Below are 22,323 nucleotides of genomic sequence, written 5' to 3'. Positions count from 1 at the left end.
GCTGTTAGCCCATACCAAAATCAACTACATAAATACACAATGAATAGCCTATTTTCGCCTTCAACTCAATCACAAACCTTCAGGGAAAGCATGATCATCCACTTGTCACCACCATCTTCTCAGTCATTCAAATTCTTAAGACTCCTATATCGGTTCCATCATTTGTACCAGTCTCCTAAATTTAGACTCATTTTTATAGGTGTTAATTCCTAACTAGACTCACTTTAATAAATACTTGGTATAAAATTATCAGTCAGCTTAAGCCAGCTCTAAAAGAACCAACTTCCATCACTTACAGAAAAGGAGCTCAGTTCAATGCTATAAATGACATCTTACAGATTGAGAACTGCCTCCCAGTTTGAATTCCAAATTTGGATCATCAAGCTAACACTGAAAAGTTACAAGATATATATCAAAAAGAGTTACTATTTCAAAAGCAATCTTTTTACTCTCCCAAGACATTTACTAGACTGTCTTCTTGGCTATTTGCATGCTGGTCCCTGGACCCTGTAAGCGGTAGCAGATTTGGGAAAGGCTCTTGTGGAGCAGTTAAGAAGACCTTTACTAGACTGTCTTCTTGGCTGTTTGCATGCTGGTCCCTGGACCCTGTAAGCGGTAGCGGATGTGGGAAAGGCTCTTGTGGAGCAGTTAAGAAGACCCAGTCACTAGTGTCCTAAGCATACTTGTCCCTTGGGACAGAAGCGGAGGAGACGTGACATGGGCAGGAAAGGAAGCAATGTGTTCACAGAAGGGGACACTAGAGTGATACTAGTCAAGGGCTGCTGGCCTGCAGCCACCTGCGAGCCCAAAAGCTCCAGGAGGAGCCTCTCTCACAGCGTCCTGGGAAAAGCCAGCACCGGCCCTGTAGCCTCCGTGATGACAGTTTTGTGGTTGCCATTTCGGACTGCTGAGTTCCAGAGCTATCGGGACACATTTTTGTTGCTTGAAGCCATGAAGTTCTTACAGCGCCCACAAGAAACTAATACAAGAAAGTAAGAAAAACATTTCTAATCTTCATATGACACACTCATTCTAAAAGTACTGTCGGAGAGATGCTGACTGCGAGCTACATCAGCAGTCCTGGGTGCTGCATGTCCGTTCTTAAGTGGGAAGCTGCACTGAAGGGCCATCTCCACATCTGGTGGTGTGGAACGACCACCAGCCAGAGTACTTTCTAGAGAGCCCCTTCCAGCTTTAAGAACACACGTGTAAGCTCGACCACCACCGTGCTGAATCAAGGTCAACACTAGCCCACCCCCCTCTGGAACAAGGCTAGCCACAAAGTTCTCACACAGGCTATTCCAAACAGCCAGTGTGAGGCTGACAAACCCAGCCAGTGCGGCTCGGAGGCAACTGCACCTCCCGTGAACAGTCCTAACGACCAGCGCTGCGGGGCTTTCCGGCTCCTCCCCTGCCTGTGCCTCCCACCTGATAATTGGCGCACAGATCTCCACCCTTCACGTCACAGCGGGTTAACAGCAATCTTGTCTTGTCAAAGCTAAACCAAACCTAACATACTGACTAGGCAGATAGCCCAATGAGGCTTTGGAAGCTGTCTCACCAAGAAAAGCCATTTATTTTAAATACCTACGAAAAATCCAGATTTGGCGCCACAATTGCAAACTGCTTTCAGGTTTTCAAAATCCCATCTTCTATCCACACACACACACAAAAAAAAAATCCTGCCTCTTTCTGCTCGCAGGGCTGCGGAGCCACGGGTGACATGTACTAAGAACTCACTCCTCACTCACAGAGTGTGTGTCCCAGTCTTCATTCCCGTCTTTCCCTCAGGGAGCAAGGCACATCCTTTGCCTCTGCAAGTTCCCCACTGTTTGTCTTGCCTGCCAGGGTCCTGGTTACTGCTCCACAGCACTGCAAATGCTCCCCCACTCTCTGACACACTGTCCCTGCTGTCTCCGGAGAAAGCAATTCTTGAGGCTGGTATGGTAACTTCTAAGTCTCCTGCAGTAGACTGCAGATTCCTTGTGGGCAGGGCACATCTTACTCAACTTGGCCTTGGCAAAGTACAAACCTCAGTCTTCCATGCATGCTACACTCAAGAGTGTATTGAACTTGGGCATCAAGCTGTCACCTACTGCCCTACAACCTATATAAAAACAAAAGCATCTATTCATGATTTTCTTTCAATAGTAGCTGACCTGCGCAGTTAACATTTTCTGAGTCCTGCTCAAGTATAGAAAATTCTAGAAACCTGGATTCCTGCCTGTGGCTCTCACTGTGTTTCTAATAGGAAACAAACTTCCCTTTCTGTGCAAACCAGCAGACACGCAACTCCACGATGCTGTCTTAACACGTTTATGCTATTTTTCAGTTTATAAAAGACCTTCATGTATAATCCATTCTCATACTCTGTCAGTCTATGAGGTAATGAAGCACTTCCGTATGAGGCAAATGACACGGCAACTACCTAAGGAAGTGGTTCCCACACTGACAGCTCCTCAGAATCACCCTGAGGGGCTCGTTAAAAATTCAGATTCTGAGACAGAACCACCACAGTCTCCTGAGGGCACAGCCTGAGCCTACTTGCTGAACAAGCTCCCTAGGCAATCCTGACACAAGGCCAAAGTGGGAATTCGTGATAAGAACCCAGAGTCCAAGAGGCTGAATGATACCAGGTAGGTTTTCCAGGAAGGCTGACAGAGGAGGACTCCACTGCAAAGAGACTGGATATGTATCTAGGTACAGAAAAGGTTCCAACAACTCTTCAGGAGGTAAACAATGATCAGGCTTGGTGAGGTATGCATATCTAACTTCAAATAGCTCTCATCACATTATCCTTACCATTTGTTAGCCACTACTTTTCAAAAGAATTTACTTTCTGCAAAATACATAACTGATTACAATTGAAGAGGAGAAGAAGAGGTTGGCTAGAGAGTTGGCTCAGCCGTTAAGAGCACTTGTTTTTCTTATGGAAGACTTGGGTTCAGTTCCTAGCACCCACATGGCGGCTCACAATCATCCGTAATGCCAGTTCCAGGGGATCCAATGCCTCCTAACCTCTACAGGTATCAGGCACCACACATACACACACACAGGCAAAACACTGATATACATGAAATAAAATAAATAAATCTTTTTTTGTTTTTTTGAGACAGGGTTTCTCTATGCAGCCCTGGCTGTTCTGGAACTCACTCTATAGACCAGGCTGGCCTCGAACCCACAAAGATTCACCTGTAAAGGCAGAGGCAGATGGGAAATTCAAGGCCAGACTAGAGGGATTTCCAAGATAGCCAGGGCTGACAGAGAAACCCTATCTCTCTACTTCTGCCATCCCTGCCTACTAGCACCCACCATCTCCCAGGGAAGCACGCCTACTCTTATGCAGCTCAAAGCACAGAGAAAGGCCAATGAGAAAGATGGCAATACCCATCCCATACCTTCTCTCTATAGGACCAGGGCACTAGGCCGTCCTCCACCCTGCGCTCCACCAGCCTGGACTTTGTAGGAGCAGACCCAGAACTGGCCTTCTATCCTGGAAGTGACAGCCATGGCTGAGGAACAAGCTGGAGATGAAACTGCCTCTGCCGAGAATCTCTCAGGCCTTCTGTGAAGCAGGCAGTGCCTTGGCTCATTGTTCAGAAGTTTCGGCTAAAGAGACTGAGACTGTCTAGGCCTTCTTTCTCTGTACAAAACCCAGCCACAGCTAACTGTGAGAATACCTGAGGTGTTTTCTGGATTGTAACAAGACCCAATAGGTGTTTTATCTAACAAACTCCACAGCCTGGCTTCTATCTCATACTGTGGTACCTAGACATGCATGCTGGAACTGAGACGCCCATTTATTTATGTCCCCATCTTCACTTCTGCCCTAGTCCCAAATCTGTGCTTGTGAATTCTATCAAAATTACAAATACATAACTTAGTTGATTTTTGAAATGGCATTAATTATCTAGTTCTCTCAGTGTACTTATACCTAAAAGCTATCCACACAATTATATACTGTATAACAAAATCCTGTACAGGCCAACACCACTGGCACTGTTGTTTCGGTGATGACTGTCCACTCACTGGCTCACCACCCACTGCAGTGTCCATCCCTTGCAGCCCGTCCCCGAAACTGGTCCAACCCATGACTAGAGAACACAGGAATTGCTATTCGCTCCAGCATGGCCAGGCAGCTCCAACAGTCAGCGCCTCCATAGAGTAGCCATTCTGTCACAAGCCTGGCTATCCCAAGGCTGACTACGAGGAAGCCCAAGACAGTGAGGGAAAAGGCACTATGGAAGACAGTGACAGACACCAGAGAAGAGAAGGCTGGGTGACAGCAGACACCATGTGGAAGAGGAATACTCCCGTCCAAACCTGAATACTAAGAGACAAGCAGTACTGTTGTTCTATGCCACTGCAGCTGTTCGCTAAGAAGCAACAAGAAAGCTCAACGTTTGCATCCAACAAACATGGGGGGAGCACAATGAACCTGGCTGAAAATATTTTTCAGTAACATTTTCCCTCTACTGAAACAATGTCTTCTTTAACTGAAAAAGAGGTTGTGAACCCTGCCTTCTCAAACTTCCATTCAGGACATCAACAGGGACTCATCTATGCCCAACAGCTTATATTAAGATTAAAGACACCGAGACAGCAAGAGACACGGAGTCTCATCCCTCACACCGCCACTTTGGAAGCACGAACAATGAACTGTGGGTACTTCACTTGGCTCTCCCAGCCTGAACAACAGTGCCGGAATCTCTATTCTCTTGTCCAGTCTACTCTACATGCAACATGCATAGGGGTCTCCACAGTTTACATCAGAACCTGGCAGTATTAAGTTGGGGATCGGGGGCTGGAAAAATGGCTCGGTTGTTAAGAAGAACACTGTCTGCTCTTCCGAAGGACCAGGTTCAATTCCCAGCACCCACATGGCCGCTCACAACTGTTTATAACTCCAGTTGCAGGAGTTCTGATACCTTCATACCAACGCACAGAAAGTAAAATTAAATAAATTACTTTTTTTTTTTAAAGAGTTGAGGGGTGTGCTGAATCCACATCTCAGTGATTAAGAGCATTTGTTGCTCTTCCAGAGGACCTGAGTTTGATTCCTAGCACCCATATCAGGTGGTTCCAGGAAATCCAATACCCTCTTCTGGAACCGGCAAGCATTTGCACTCACACATGTGCATACGCACACACAAGCACATATAATTTGTTTTGGTTTTGTTTTAACATTAAAAGAAATAGATGGGGCTTTGATGGTGTCAAATGTTTGGGTCCAGATGACCTGCCTGCCTGCCATGTGAGGCAGAGCCAGATGAACAAACAATTCGTGAAGCAGAGAGCAAACCTTCACCACACACTGCTTTCGCTGATGACTCGCCCTCAACTTCTCAGACTCACTAACTAGGCAAGAAGTAGTGTCTGTAGCTTAACCAATCTGGGGGAGAACTGTCACAGCACTACAAAGAGACTGGGAAAGGCCCCTAGCACAATTTACAACTTTATAATTATGTGTAATAAAATGAGAACACAAGACAGGAACTAAGGAAATCAGCAGGGGAAAAAATGTACTATTTCCTCTTTGCCAAGTTACAAAAAAACAAACAAGCAAGCAAGCAAAAGAACTAAAGATGACATCTAAATGAGTGAGTGAGGCTGGGAAGGCTTTCCCTCACACCCAGTCCATGGGAGTTGAAATACAAGCACTTTAATGTTGGCTCCAAAGAACATGATTTCTGCTTTACTCCCCACCTCAGCCAGATAAAAGTAAGCCTAAAAGAGGCAGACAGGCACCTGTTAAGCATACCCTTCACATATACAGCTATGCAACCTTGGGCAATTTGCTCAACAGTATTTATAAAAGATGAATAATGGCTTGCAAAGCTGTACTGCAATTAAATGAGATAATATAACATTTGGAAATGATAATGAGCAACAAAAAGTTTGAGTGGCACTGTATTAGACAATGTAACATTTGTTTGTTTAATGCTGTAAGCATCTGCTCTATGCCAGCTCTATGCTCCACAGACCATCTAAAAGAACAGACAACGTGCTCCAGGGAAAGCAAAGAGTAAAAGAACAAAAGAGCCTAGAACACAGGAAAACTAAACTACTCAGAAATGCTATGGACTAAAAGGAGGCAGGTAGGAGTACAGAGAGTAACCCAGAAGGCCAAGCCAGTCAGTTACAAACAGAATCTAAATAACTTTGAAATAACTGTTTTTCACTCCATGGTAGTAAGAACCATGAAAGATTATAGACTTCAGGAAAGACAGCACACACAGGGTGGGACCAGAAAGAGGGTGACAATGCAAAACCAAAAAATACTCAACTCTGTGTTCACAAGTCTGCAATCAAGAGAAATCTCAAAACCAGCTTAAAAGGTTTTGTGGGTGTGTGTGTGTGGGTGTGTGTGTATGTGTGTTTAATACTACAACAAGCCAGGCACAGTGGCACACACAGCACTCAGGAGGCAGAAAGCAGGCAGACCTCTGTGAGTTCAAGGCCAGCCTGGTCTATAAAGCAAGTCCAGGACAGCCAAGGCGACACAGAGAAACCCTGTCTCAAAAACCCAAAACAAACAAACAAACAAACTCCAACAAGAAAAAGACAGAGATGCCATTGTAAACAGAAAGCTGAGAGTAGACGGTAGAGTTAAAAGGCCAGTGTTTATTAGCTGCCAGCATCTAACCGCCTAGAAAGAGGGACAAGGTCTCCCACCTCCCTCTCTAGAACCCAGGACATGGCAGAGCAGCAACAGAACCTCTCAAACAGGCACTGCACTAGCATCACCCTTGCACTCAGCATTCCGTACAGCAGCACATTATTAGGCTGCACACATCACAGCTTGGTCTAACACAAGCTGGAACCAACAAATACACCTACAAAATTCAGGAGAGTGAATACGAAGTCATGAAAAAGACACGCTCAGGGTGCTTTACCCCACAGAGAGGGGAGGGTGTCATCAACCATGAGCTCTGAGGACACACTGCCACTTGTCTGTAGCGACTCACAGAAGGAAGGCACTATCCTTAGAGCTACGTATGTCACTGGGGGAAGTCAGGGCTAGGATTCAAAACCAACACTGAAGGCCAGAGCACAGAGGTACTTTTTACCACTTCACCATCCCTTCAGTGACAGACTGGTTCCCATGACCCTACCTTAGTGTATACCCCATGTGCAATCTCTTTCTCCCTGTGTGTGACCAGGACCAGGGGCTTGCTTTATCCAAGAAAAAGAGCAAACGTAATACAGGCGTGACCATCAGCTTGCCTGTGAAGTAAGCCTCCTCCTCCAGCCTGATGAAGTAAGCAACTAAGTTGGAGACAACTACATGGCAGTTTGAGACAGACACCTGCCAAATGTCAGCAAAACTAACGTTGCCTGTCTTCATACTGCCAGCAAAGCCAGTATACTTCCTAAGAGCTCGTTCCCCAGTCAGAGCTAATAAGCTTCTCACGATGCTAGAACAGAGGACTCGGCTGAAGCGCACCAAGGAAGCTGACGCACAGAAGCTGAGGTAATGATTCCATGTCTTGCCTTAAGGATGCTAACTCTGTGAGGCTACTCTTACACAGCAAGAGAAAACAGTATTGTTTGCTGCACACTGGGGTTCCTTCTGCCACACCTGCGGCTCTACTGGGAGATTTATTTTCAACTATTCTGCTATCAAGGAAACCAACTTCAAGTTTTAGCCACAATTACTTTTAATAAAAGGGGGGAGGGGTTCTCACACTGTAGCCCTGGCTATCCCGGAACACCCTACCTATCACAGGATTGTCTTTCTTAGCATGGTCTAAGTAAAAGTTCAGTTAGAAACTAGCCCTGGCTTCGGCTAGCCTGAACATAACTGAAAGAAAACCCTCTATGACAGGCACACAGTCAGATGTGTGCACAAAGTCAAGCCACAGATCCAGCTCAATGAAGAGGACACAAGACTCAACCACTGCACTTGTCGACACCAATGAACACAGAAAGTGTAGACTCTCTCTGCTGCTGCATCTGGAAAACACACTGCCACTAACACCAATTCTACAATGTACCTGGCTCTCCTGAGGCAGCAGCACAGGAAGGATGGGACCCTCCCACCCCTAAGTGTGACACAACTGCACCAAACAACAGAGCTGGGCTCCCAGCACCCACCATGGAAGAGTTCCTGCACTGTCCCTGGATAGTGAGTGCTAAGGGTGATGACTGACCAAAGGTTGGCCACAGGGCTGCAGGCTGGCTTTCCTCTCTCAAAATGCTGAACTTGGCTTTTGAGCTGTAGGAGCAATGTGAAACAAATTTAATTCCCTCCACCCTACTTGTCTAACCTAAAATACAAATGATACCACGTATCTCATAGGGCTGCTGAACAGGGTGCAGCACCTAATAAGAAGCGTCTGTCCAACAGCTCACTCATGCAGGCGGCCAACAGTGGCTACTAAGAAGGCCTTATTCTATAGAAGAAACTCAGGGTTACAGAGCCCTTCTTGAAAAAGGAAAAAAGAAAAGAAAGAAATCTCACAGACAAAAGTGAGAACACAAGCCTGTGACTTCTGAGACTGACAAAGAAGGGTCCCTCAGGTCAAGGACAGCCTGGGCTAGAATGAGTTCCAAGCCAACCTGAGCTACACAGACTGTCTCAAACTGCCAACAAGTTGGAGATTTTACCAACATTTTACCTTGGTACTACTATGCCAACCCCAATCCCATCTTGCCAGAGATTAAAGTAGAATTACGTGTAACCATCAAAGCTAAGCCCAAGAATACAGAAGCTGTGTGCACAGGCTACAAACCATATTCTTTCTCCCTTTCTCTCCAGTCTCTCCAGTGAGCTCTAGCTGAACAGGAAAGGTCCATGGGGCAAGGACCAGTTACACAACCTGATCTACAACTATGTCCCGAGAACCCAGCAAGAGGCCAGGCAGAGATGGACATTTTCAAGAAAATTACTCAAGGTTTTGCTTTTCCAAATATTTACTATGGAAACTAGTTATTGGAAAGAAAAAAAAAGCCATAAAATTGCAGTGAAAGAAAAAAAAGTTTAGCCAGGCACAGTGGCACACTCCTGTAATCCCAGCACTCAGGGAGGCAGAAGCAGGTGGATCTCTGGATTTCCAGGCCAGCCTGGTCTACAGAGTGAGTTCCAGGACAGCCAAGGCTACACAGAGAAACCCTTCCTCACAGAACAAGAACAAAAACAAAACAAAACTGCTGCACCTGGCAAGACTGTCAGCTTCTCTAGTTTCTGACTACAAGATTAGTTACAAGATTCACTTTTCAGAAACCTCTCCACACAATCAACTCCCTCATTCTTGCTCTGTCACCCAAACAACTGAAGGGGAAAATTTAGGCCAAAAGCCATCCATACTCCTTTCTTCACTTTCGTCACTTTTCAAAGCTATACTAGCTTTAAACGTGCGCATGAAAACTACTCCAAAGCTGATTTAAGTTCCAGGTGAATAACTGCTGCTCTGTTGGGCAGAAGTAATGAATGAAGAACTTAATATTCAGGCCGACTCCTCTCCGGGATCATACACCGCCCTGAGGACAGGCAATGCACACCTCTGGGTGCTGACAGCTTGCTAGACCCTGTCCCCATCAACAGAGCTGCTCCTAAAAGCCACTAAAAGCTTTACGGGCATCGAGAGACTGCTGAAACAGGCTCTTCCTTCAGCAGGGACGGCACCATCTTCCCTCTTCCCGCGCAGCAGTGTGCCCCAACATAAAGTAGGCATTCACAAGCATTACCTTCCAGATAAGTATCTTTCTCCTATGCACAGCTCATAAACACTGGAGAGTCTCTTTAGTTTTTTGTTTATTTGGTTGGTTGGCTGGCTGGCTTTTCAAGACCTGGTTTCTCTGTGTATCCCTGGCTGGCCTGGAACTCAGAGATCTGCCTGCTTCTGCCTCTTGAGTGCTGGGATTAAAGGCGTATGCCCACACTACCTGGCTATAACAATTCTTTGTAAGCTTGAGGTCAACATTTAAACGTTTGTTTTGTTTTTGTTCTGTTTTAAGGGTCTCACCCTGTAGCCCAGAATTCTCTATGAAGTTTCGACTCCCTACAGTCTTGCCTAAAAAGCTGGTGTAAGTGTACCACCACAACCCAACTCCAGTTTTAGTCATCTCTACAAGGCTCCACCTCTTTCTTTTTCTAGGTTCTCAAATTCCCTTTCTTACCCTTTATTCCAAGTGTGAATATGTCCTGTTACATATATTTGACCCTTGGAACTAACTAAAGAAAAAAATTTAAGAAGTATATTGATTCAATCAACAAATGTTTATTTATTTAGTGCTTATACTGTGCTAGGTACCTGGAATGCCTAAGACTGCAAACTACTTCAGTTAAAACACTGCTAATTTCTACAGAGAATTAATGCAGACCTGAGACCTTACCAACTAAGCCTAACTGAGGGAGGGGCAGCGCCTTCCCCAACAAAGCAGCGTCACAGCTGAAACTGAGTGAGGAAGCAAGTCACCTAAACAGGGCAGTAACTCCACACGGAGTAGTGGCGCAAAGATGGAGTCAGTCAGTTCTGCGGTGCAGAGCGCTGAAGCAGGAGTCAGTCACCTAGGCAAGAAGAACCCAGGTTTATGATTCCTTTAGTATTTACCCTAAAAGTCACAACACCACCATCTAAGTTTTTGGTGTTTTGAGGTTTTGTTTTGTTTTTTTTTGGGGGGGGGAGGGGGTTCTTTGTTTTTTGCTTTGGGAGGAGTTTTGGTTTTCTTTTTGGTTTTACTTTTATTTTGTTTGTTCTGAGATAAGGGTCTCACTGAGTAATTCAGCCCAGCCTCCAGTCTTTCCTGACGCCCTGTCTCACCTTTCTGAATGCTAGGTTCTAGGTATGCAAACAGGAGGCTCTAAGTTCGACCATAGCATCCATGTAAAAAAAACGGGGGGGGGGGGGAGCATACACCCATAAGCCCAGTACTGTGGAGGCAGAGACAGGCAGATCCCTAGGGACTCATCTGCCCACCAGGCTAGCCTGACCAGTGAGCTCTGGGCTGGAAAAGAAGAGGTGGTGGACCTTGAGGAATGCAACCAGAGGCTGAGCTCTGGCTTCCACAGGCTCAGCACCACAACCTCTGGCTAGAAGGTTCCTTTTGTTTTTAATGAGAGAGAATTGCTGCTTCTCTGGACCAAATCCCTCTCCACTGCTGCCCAGCCACCTCAACTTCTACTCCCTACCCTTCACCAGAGGCCTGCATCCTTTCCCGGGCTCTACTTTTTACTTAGTCAGCACACAGCCTTTCCCAAACGATCTGCTGTGACTCCTAACTTCACTTTCTTTCTTCCCTCTGTACACCTAACTGGAATACTGCTGAGTAACTGCTGGCCAGTTCCCAGGGGAACTTACCTAGATTTGCCAACACTTTAAACAGTGCTATAGAATTACTATAAGAAAATGTACAAAATTAGACTGTACTCAATGAGATCCTATTCATTTTCTTATCAGTGCTATTTTGAAGAACTTTCACAATCTTTTCCATCACAAAAGGAATTAGCCATCAATAATGAATGTGTCTGATATAAAAAGATAAAGCAAAAAAAATCATGACTGGGATGACAGTTTTCAAAAAAAGGTGATCAAATCACAACAACCCTCAGCACAGTATTTTTCTCAGAGACTAGAGCCCTGTTTATACCTAAATATAGTTTAGCTCAAAACTAACTGTCAAACGGACTAATTTTTGACCTTCAAAAATATTTTTAGGATCATGAAATCACAGAACCTGTGTCTCTTTAAATGAAAATTTATGTCTACTGTAGACTGTATCCTTAATCCTACTCAGGAAACTAAAAGATTTTTCCCACCAGAACATACTTCCATAATGGCAAAGACAACAGTGGCTCTTGTTTTAGAGTTGATTTCCAGGCTCCAGCTCCATGTTTGGCACTTTTAGGTGCTCAATAAATACACAGTTTCAGCCAGCATGGTGGTACATGTTTTTTATCCCAGTACTCAGAAGACAGGGAAAAGCAGCTCTCAGGGAGTTCAAGGCCAGCCTGAGCTACATAGTGAGTTCCAAGTCAGCTGTGTGTGTGTGTGTGTGTGTGTGTGTGTGTGTGTGTCAAGATCGTGTCAGTTTTAAACCCCTTTTTCCCACCACGCCACTTTCTCTCTCTCATCCTTAGTGGTGCTGCAAACTGTTTCCACCCCCATCATAATGGAAGACACAAAGTGCATTAATAATTCTCTGTGGTTTCTTCCAGTCCTCAGAAGGAAGGAGCCTCAACTGTCACACTAAAACCATTCTACTCTAGAACTATGCCATCCTTCCCAGGTCACCCTCCCAATAACCTGGCTCAATCCACCTGCTTTCCCCCTACAGAGACTCAGCCACACTATTACGTGAATCCGGAGATTCCTGCTGCTCTCTCCGAGGATCGCTGAGAACGTCTACTTCCAATGTCTTGTCTTCTGCCTTTTCCTTCTTGAGCCTTCACATCTACAGGCCTTCCAAATCCTCCTTACTACATCACCTGTCCATCAGCCAGAACTCTCATCCTTCCATCTTGTTTTCTTTCTTCCCCTTCACGGTCTGTCTCTCTTCCCTCACCTCTCCTCTCCACAGCCCATGCACTTGACCACAGGAAGCCTGCCTGCCATACTGAGCTCTACTCACAACTACCTCACCTTCCCTGTGCTCCCACGAACCCTCACATGGCCTTCCAGTCTGGCCGGCGCTCACTTTCTCTGACCCCACATGTGCTAAAGCAATCAGTTGCCCTGCCCTCTACAATCCGCAGCGACCACCACTCACACCCACACCCAGGGCATGCAGACCCTCCAGACTTTCATGTTTATAAAGCACCAGTTACTCACAGAATAACAGCAAACCAGAAAATAATTAATTCTAGCTTCAACTATGTATCTAACAAACAGGAGTATTTTGTTATTTAAAAAACACTGGCCTTAAACCAGGCCTGGGGATCCATACCTGTAATGCCAACATTCAGGAGTCGGAGCCAAGGGGATCCCAAGTTGGCTAGAAGCATAATGGGATAGGGGAGGCATGGAGTAGAGTCCAAAATGTTCAAATTCATCCCTCAGTCGCAATTAAACAAAAGCAAATCCAAACTGCCAACTAAGTTAAACTTTGAAATATCGGCACTCGTAAGAATTGGGAAAATGCACTGAGACACTGACTATAAACACATAGATTGGTACAATATTTTAGAAGACAATTTGGCAAATATGTTCAAATGTGCTAATAGCTGGTACGTATTTTCCTTATGAACAGGATACATCCTCAGCAAATGCTCAGAGCCTAACTGTATATGCCAGTAAGTGTACGCAAGAGCAGCACTATTCAAAACAGCAAAGCATAAAAACAAGCTTAATATCCCTTCCTGAGAACAAAATCAACCAAAGAATACACACAAAATGAAAGCGTTCCCAATCAAAACCAAAACAAATGAAACAAAACCTATAACCCATGACGCCCAGGTTTGAACCCGAGCTGTGGCAGAGCGGACATGGTGACACACGCCTGCAACAACACTCCAGAGGCTGAAGCAGGAGAGTAAGAGGCTCAAGGTAACCTCACCTACATGAGATCCTGTCAGGTAAGAAATGAGAGGGAAGGAGGACGGATGGAGGGAGAGCGAGGAAAGAGTCTAGAAAGTGCTCATACTGCTCCTCCAGAGGAGCTCAGATCCTATAAGCCCTAGGTGACCCAACACCTTCTTCTGGCACCACACAGTACTTATGCACACATGGCATACACTCCTCCAGAAACATCCGTACACATATTTTAAAGAAGGCTGGGCATGGGGACACACATGTTAATCCTAACACTCCAAGGAAGAGGCAGGCAGATCTCGGAGTTCAAGGCCAGTCTGGTCTACATAGCAAGTCCAGACATACACAGCAAGACCTTGCAATCAAAACAACAAACAAAAAGTTTTTTAAAAAAAATACAAGGAAATCAGGTATAGTAGCCCATTCCTATTAATTCCAGCACCAGAGATGACACAGGAGGATTGCTATGAGTCTGAAGCCAGTGTTGAGCTGCACAGTAATCTCCAGACCAGTCACTACAGAGAGCCTGTCACCAAAACAAATAAAGGCAGGCAGGCCAGGCCTGTAATCCCAGCTACTCGTAGGCTGAAGCAGATCTGAGCTCAAGGCCTGCTGGGGCACAGTGAACACAAGGCTAATGTCAGAGCACTGGTGTAAGCTAAAGGACTGGATGACCCAGCTCACTGCTACAACACTGGCCTGCAGCAGGTGATGCCCTAGGTTCAGTGTGCAGTCACACTTACGCATGTGCACAACACGCACATGCACAACACACTCACACTCTCTCTCACACACACACACACACACACAGAGCAAGGGAAGGCGGCTGACCTACCAGCTGACAAGTCAATGTTTTCATGACAAGTAAGTTTATGTCAAAGGGTCAAAAGGCTGTATGTTTAGTATGTCTTCGGTTTTAAATGCACAGACATTGCATACATGCACAGACACATACAACTACGGATATGAAAAACAAGATTAAGGATGCTTGCCAGGTATGCACAGTATCCTGGGTCTGCTTCCCCAGTGCCACCCAGAGAAGGGGGAGCTGGGGGGAGGAGATGGAGTTTATGTACTGTGCGGTTTTACAGCACAGCACACGTTACAGGCAATGCATATGTAACTGCACATAAGCGTCCGCAGAGCATGTCTGGCAGAACACCAGTGAGCAGTCACTACCTATGGGCCTATGAGAATAAGGATAACGGGACAGCACCCCAAGCACTTCACGTTTTAACGCCGAGGTCTCGGGCCCCATCAGTATTTAAAAACTACAGCTGCCTGTGTGATCACAAACGCACACAAAGCGCTTGTGCGACTAAGATCGAAACCCTCCATGGCTGGGAAAGGCACTAAGAAGAAAAAGCCTGTCCGGTGGGTAAGGCCAGAAGGTCCTCAGCGGAATGGTCCCCACTCGCTTAAGCCCCAGGAATGTCTTTCCTAGCCCCGCCCATGACAAGCCCACCAAGTGACAGCTGTCAGACACCATTCTTCCTCAGGAAAGAGGACATGTGGCAGGCTGACCTCTGACCTCTAAAAAACGACAGCCAGCTGAGTGATAAAAATAGTGCCAACCTGATAACAGGGGAAGGACATTCCTCTGAGCCTACTTCCATTTTAAATTGGAGAAGCCAATGGAGTGAATTCCAACAAGTGAAAACTATAAGCAACCAGATAAGAAGGAAAAGTAATAATTTGGGGTCACAAGCTGTGTGTGCTCCATCAATCATGCTAAGAGCCCACCAATCTGTGCACGCCAAGGCCACCCACCTGGTCCTGCTAAAACCACACCTTACACAACCTCGCTTCTTACCTTTAACCATTCCTCTAACTTGGACTGTCTTTCTGCTGGACTAAAAGAAAATTAACCCTACAAGCCACTTCCTAGACAAGAGCTCCTGCATGAAAGCACTGTGTCTGAGACACGCAGGTGTCCTGTAAAATGGGGGGCTGTACACACACCAGCCATGCAGTTCTATACAAGGGATACATGCCAGAAGCCCAGCGCAGCAGCCCAATCTGCGTTCTACTGCAGCTCAGGCACCCAGCTTCTTTCCTTCCTCCTCTGTGGGGGATGGGTCAACTCCCTCAGCCTCTCAGTCTCTGTGCTGTTATCAGGATGACCTGGAACCCTTAGGAGAAAAGCTCGTTTCAGAGGTCATCCCAAAACTATACAAAAATATCTGCGCCTGGGAACCCAACAACCTGACCGGTTCTCCAGAAGGGAGCACTCTCAGCTGCCTGGTGCCCTGGAGATCCACTAACCCTCCCTCACAGCCGTGGCTCTGGGGAGGCACTGCAGCTAGTGAATCCTACTGCGGTCACCCTCACCAGCCTAGGGACTCTCAGACTCTGAAGGCCTGGCCAGTGTTGGTCTGGGGTCATCTACTAGTCACTAGCATGACCACACATACAGTATGGCCCAGAGCAGACTGCTAAGGATAAATCCAAAAGTTTAGATTCTATTATTCACATGATTTAATTACAATTATAAAGAACTGTGTCTATCAGAAAATAGTGATATTAGGCCCAAATACATTCACTATGAAAAAGTACAAATTCATTCTTCTCATCAGACTACAGATGTATATATCACAGAACCAAAAGCTTAATGACCAAATCAAAACAGTTACTGTTCAATAAACTGCCTTACTTCCAGAGATTTCTACCAAAATACTTGGAAGTGAACAAGCAATGTTTAATTTTCGTTCTTTCTGCCTGTCCAGAGTAGAAGCAAATTCTCAGCCAAATAAACAGCAACCCTACCAAAGACCACAAATCCCAAGCTGCATGCAGCTAAATAAGGCCACATGACTAAATATGACCAACAGCACATGAAAAAAAAAAAAAGACACACTGTTGTCCAAATGGACAATCTAATGGAGAGGAAGAGACGGACATTAAATGAATAAGTATATATAAATCACTGATGACTCACTATACAGCCATCAGCAATAAAGGTTGTGAAAGAAAGTAGAAAGTCCTGCTTGGCTTAAGGCGGGGGGAGGGGGGTTGCTGTGGAAAATGCTTGCCTAGTGTGTGTAAGTCCTAGATTTAATTCTCAGTACAGCCTGGGGTAGGGTGGGGGGAACACGACACAGGAAAGGCATCTCTGAGGCAGTAATGCAGAAAAAGAAAGAGTCAGTGTGTCTAAAAAAGATACAGGGAAAGGAAACAGACACATTCATTAAGTTGTCTGCACAAGACCCTGACAACTGCCAACCTCCTGTCACAGGTAAGGAAACCCCACACAACCGACACCTACTGAGACTCTGTCCTGCCACCCTGAACGCCACTGCACAGAGCCTTTGCTCACTGTGTTCATACTATGCTCCATACGACCTCAATGCCCCTAACCAGGCATCAGGAAGGCCTGGGAGAAACGCCACAGTGCCAACATCCTTCTACCCAAACATACATTTCAAGGTATAAACCTCAGCTGTAATCTCACTAAATAAAAATCCCTTCTAAATAAAAATCAACTGATCACTGAAATTTTGTTTTGCTTTTCAAACTCTAAAAAAACAGAGGAACAAAAATGATTAGGGTTTGATTTTAACGATGTTATTGAAAGAAGAGTTGATCCCTTAAAAAAGCTGGTTTCGTTCCATGTCAAACCATCACAGCAAAAAAAAAAAAAAATCTCAATTAGGTTTCAATTTTACGTGATAAACTGACTCATCATAAAGACATGAATTTTTAAATGACTACTGTATATTACATATATTTCCCTTAGTAAAAAAAAGTTTGTATCTTGTCAAAATACACCTTATTAACAGTAATAATAATAAAATCACTGTTGAGCACAGTGGCATCTATGAAGCACTGTCAAGAATGCAATGTGGTGCTTTGTCTAGAAAAGTCTGCCTTGGTGGAACCACAGCAGTTTAGATGTCCCATGTACAGTTTCATTCTCAACCAAGAACTGCAACTCAGAGCAGAATTCTCAAGAGAATTTCAATGCCAAAATATAACTTTAAAATCACAGCTGTTTTTTTAATGCAGTGTTACTTTCAAGTCATTGTTGTTATATACCAAAATGAAACCAAAATTTAAAAAATAAGACTTGCCTACATTATTTAATGTGAACCTTTCTTTTAGTCATGTGAAAGTGGCAATCAACTCTCACATGCCCAACAGAAGACTGAACACTCTAGCTTAACCTAAGGTTGACATGAAGCAAGATTGCAAAAGATTCCTTCATTTAGGGACAACAAAAGAAAACCTTCATGTAACCTGAAATACCTTGGTGATTCTCCCCCCCCCCCCCCGTCACTAAACAGCAATCTTAACCCCCGTATTTCATAATCCCAAACTGTACAAGCACCGAATGGCCACAGGCTGTCTCACCATCAAAGACACACGGCCAGGATAATACCGGTCCCAGTCTCTCGAAGGCACGACTACGCACTCCATACACTGCTACTGTACTCAGACAGCTCACCAGAACAGGTGAGCTGCTGTCAGGTCACAAGTGACCCAGTCTGACATCTTCCAAGCAAGGGTTGAAATAGTCAAGTGTAGACAGAGGAAAAGCCACCAAAACTCTCAACAGAAAGTGGACTGTTAGTGCCAAGCTGCTGTTTTGAAACACCATGAAATTATTAGGACCAAGAATTGCAAGTGCAGAGCCAAGTTCTTCACAGGCTTTCGGGAAACTCCTGGTGTATGGTTTGGAGGCTGAGTTCTTTCTTGGGAGAAGTTGCTGGCAGGTGCAAAGTGAGAGCTCTTTGTAACAAGAGTAAAGTCACAAATTAACTCATCTGATCACAAGGACCAAGACAGCCACAAACTCAGACCACCCTCTACGAGTCCTATATGCAATGCCATGTAGTACACAAACAGTTCTTCGCCACCCAAAACTCTATCCAAATTTTCCTCCTGTAACTAGACATCTGCCAACCAAACACTCTAAACGTATCTGTACAATTTAAATTTCTGTGCTATTAAAAAGCTTTAAAATAATCTAGAAGGAAATGCACATAGTACTTTCTTTCTCTGCAGTTACATAACACGATGACAAAGTTCATGCCTGCACCAAGGACTAACCTCACCTTTCCAGGCTCACGCACTGCACAGACCTAAGTTCCTTAAGCACACTGCTACACTTACCACTTCACTCCCATCTGTAAGTCACAAACACAGGAAGCCACAAATAAAGCTAAAGGACAGAGCTCAAGCTCTCAAGGGACATTTTTATGGTCAAGGGTCTTTTTGACTATCCATGTTCTCTTGAATCTTGTTTTTCAATCCCTAGCACACAGTAATGGTTGAGGTTAAACTCTTAACAGGCCACACACCGTAATGTCTTTAAAAGCTCTCACTCACTCGGTCAGTCAGTCATTTTCCCACCCCCACTAATACTCCTCACCATCACTCCACTCTATCCCTTTCAAGACAAGCTCTTCAAACCAGGGAAGAAATGTGTGTGCTTGCCTTCAGACCCAGGAGCGACCCTCTAGGAGAATTTATCAACTTAGGCCTCTGTGAGCAAATATGAACTTTCTCTAGCCATTTTTACAAGAGAACTCGCTGTAGATGCTGGCAAGAGCCTTTAACTTTTTGGCAAGATCTGAAGTCTAATTCCATTTGGACAGCTACCATACACACCACTGCCATGCCAAGGCAAATGCTCTGAAGGGCAGGAGTCTTTAAGACATGCACCCTAAAATCTAGTGACTAAAACTAAATAAACTTTCTTAACCACTATTCCTTTGACACCTCAACCAGGAAAGCGGAGTTCCTGTCTCCCACTTCAAGTCCACCTAAAAACCTCATTCTTTAAGAACCACAAAGAGAAATTTAAGAAACAAAAAGTAAGGTAATTAACATCTCAAATCGAAGTACCTAATAGCTATTCTTCACTCGCAAAGTACAAAGTGTCAAAAGAAAAACTTAAAGAAAAAAACCAGCGAACTTTATCTCGTCATCAATATACAAAAGAACTCTACACTATAATTTCTATGTGAAGAACAAAGCCAGTGTTTGTCAGTCCTTTCACTCAAAAGCAGACCAGTTTGCTCCAGAGGTGACAAGTTCCATTAGGAGGGCTCATCCTAACTGCACTTGTGCAAACCCTAAATTAACTCCACCAAGAGCTGTACCCAGTCTCCCAGTTACAGCCCTGAGTCATGACTCAGTACTTAATAGTAAGTTACCAGCTAAGGATCAGAAACCCAGGCTAACAACTGACATCTGCCTCCTGCAGTCCTGGCTGTATGACCTTGGACTAGTCACTGTGCACTCTGGGCTCAGTGTGCTCATCTGTAAAATGGGTAATGTTTCCTACTGGGAGGGTAAGCTGGGGAATCCGGAAAACTGAAGTTCCGAATGCCTGGCACTAATCTACGAGTGTGAACACAGCAGCTCTATTTTCCGGCAATGTGGCGGAACTCGAGAAGCAGATGATGCTGCACCTTGGCGGCAGGATTCACACAATCTGGGGCTGGGCGAAGGACAGGCAAGTCGTGGAGCCACTGACTCACGGATTTTGCCATTTTTAACTATTTCGGGGTAGGGAGGGGCCCCTCTCTCGGTGCTGCTAACCAGCGGCCCCGGTGCCTATAAAGAGCCTGGTGAAGTTTGTTAGGGTACACAGGTATCCATCCACCCCGGGTCTCCTCCCGCGGCTAAGCAGGTCACCCGGGCCCGGGGTCGCCGCCCGGCCTCCGAGCACACCGGGCGCCCAGGCCCGGGCGCGGGCCCACAGGGCCTCAGAGCCAACAGGCTCGCCGACCTTCCCGGCCCCGCGTCCTCGCCTCCCCGCGGCCAGCCCCGGGGCCTCAAGCCGTGCATTGTCCTTGCCTAGAACCCCGGCGCTCCGCACGCCGGTGGGGACCGAGAGGAGGGACGAGGGAGGAGCTGGGGGAAGAGGATGAGGAGGAAGAGGAGGAGGAGGAGGAGGACAGCCTCCTCCCCTGCGCCCCGGCGGCCGGCCCCAGGCCGCGGCTCCCGCCCGCCCGCCCGCCGCAACTTTCCTCGGGGCCGCGGCCTCGCCCGGGCTCCCGCCCGCGGCCCCGGCCTGCGCCCGCCGCCGCCGCCCGCCCGCTCTAAGATGGCAGGTCCCTCCCTCCCTCCGCGGGCCCGGCCGGGCCGGCTCGCGGGGCCCCGGGGAGCCGCGCGCAGGCCGCGCCGGGCGGGGCGGACACTCACCGGGCCGATGGCGGGGCGCTCACGCCGCTCCCTCCGCCGAGTCTCCGCCTCGAGCTCCCGCGCCGCCGCGCTCCCGCCGCGGCCTCCGCAGCCAGCGCCGCCCCGGCCGCCTCTCCCCGCCCCCGGCTCCCGGCTCCCGTCCGGACGGCGGGGCCGGCGGCGCCCGCGGCCGGGGAGGCGGCGGCCCCTCCCGGCGGCTTCCGCAGTCCCCGGGCCCCCGGGGCGGGCGGCGGGGCCCGGGCCGGGCGGGCGCGGAGGGCGGCGGCGGGCGGGCGGCCGCCTCTCGCCGACGAGGACGGGGAAACCTCACAAAATGGCGCGCGCGCCGAAGCTGCGCAGCGAGGAGCGCCGGGGCCCGGGCGGCGGCGGCGGCGGCGGCGGCTCGTCCGCCCGGAGAGCCCGGACCGCCCGCCCCCGATCCCGCACAGACACTCGCGCACACTCACGGCGCGCACACTCGCCCTCGCACACGCTCCCTCACACTCACACCGGTCCCGCCCGCTCGCCGGCGGCGGCGGCGGCGGCGGCGGCGGCACCAACAGCAGCAGAAGCGGCGGCGGCGGCGGCGCCCGCACCCCCGCTCAGGGAGTCCGCTCTCTCAGCCCGACCTGGGCCGCGATCGGCGGCGGCGACGGCAGCAGTCTCCCCGGATCCCCCCGCCGCGGTTGCCGCCGCCACCCCCGCCTCACTCCAATGGGGCTTTTTATTATTATTCGGGCGGGAAGCGAAAGGGTTTAAAAAAAAACCAACCAACAAAATGGCGACGGACCGACCCGGTCGCTATAGCAACTGTCAATCAAAGCGCAAAACCCCGGCTGACGTGCTGACGTCCTCCTCCCGCCCCCCGCCCCGAGCCGGAGGGCGGGGCCTGTTGCCCGGGAGACGGCAGATTCCGTTCCCTCCTTCCGCGCTGCCCTCCGTCCCCCAGCCAACCACCCAACCCCCCTCAGGTCACGTGAAGGATAAATTCGGAGCTCGGGCCCGCTACGAGTGTCAGAGGAGGGCGCGTGATTCGCCCGGGGGAGGGGAGAGGAGGCGAGCGCGGGGGCGAGCCGGCGAGCGGGAGCGCGCGCGCCGGCCGCCCCGCCCCCGCGCTCGCCCCCGCGCCGACTGCGGCCCGGCCGGCGCGCGCCCGCCCGCGAGCCCGCAGCCCCGCCCGGCCGCGCGGCCCCGGGGAGGCTCGGGGCGCGGAGGGCGGGCCGCCCGGGACGCGGGCCGGCGCCGCGAGCCCCCGGCCGCCGGGCTTCCCCGCGCTCGCCGCCTCACCTCAGGAATTCCGCCGCGGGCGCGCGGCCGCCGCTAGCTCGCCGCGAGAGCGCGCCGGGCCGCGCCGAAACTTTCCAGGCCGGGCACGCTCCCGGGCGCCCGTGCCCCGGCCGCCCCATCGGAATGTCCGGCCGACCAGCCCCGGCCTTGCTTTCTTTTTTTTTTCCTGGTCCCTGCTTGTCTCAGGTCACCCCGGTCCCCGGAGCCTGGGCCCTCGAGCCCGTACTGCAATCCTGCCCCTCGTTCGTGCCCGATGCACGCCTTCCGCCCGGCTGAAGACCGCTGCGTGTGCTCTCCGGCCACCGAAGTCTCCCGAGCTAGCTGCTCTGTGATTAGTGGGCAGCCCCTGGCTGAAATTGCATTTTGTACCCATCCTGCAGCAATGGCGCTAACTAGTAGCTCGAAGGGGCATACAGAAACGAGGGCCGCGCGT

The 22,323-nt window shown here is 48.3% G+C and overlaps 1 protein-coding gene across 3 annotated transcripts in view; it reads right to left on the bottom strand.

The window, feature by feature from the left end:
* The window catches only part of Dyrk1a (dual specificity tyrosine phosphorylation regulated kinase 1A), a 116,789-nt gene extending 96,030 nt beyond the window's left edge, over nucleotides 1–20,759 (bottom strand). For 2 of the 3 annotated variants that reach the window (XM_060370799.1, XM_060370800.1), the window contains exon 1: nucleotides 20,625–20,759. The gene's annotated coding sequence lies outside the window, so the exon portion shown is untranslated. The remainder of the gene's footprint in view (nucleotides 1–20,624) is intronic. The other variant, XM_060370801.1, reaches the window with a different exon arrangement.
* Between the last annotated feature and the right edge of the window lie 1,564 nt (nucleotides 20,760–22,323).

Source organism: Meriones unguiculatus, chromosome 17 (genome assembly GCF_030254825.1).
Source record: "Meriones unguiculatus strain TT.TT164.6M chromosome 17, Bangor_MerUng_6.1, whole genome shotgun sequence".
Classification (NCBI taxonomy): domain Eukaryota; kingdom Metazoa; phylum Chordata; class Mammalia; order Rodentia; family Muridae; genus Meriones; species Meriones unguiculatus.
Note: the sequence above shows the minus strand (reverse complement) of the source record. Positions and strands in the feature narration are given on the sequence as shown.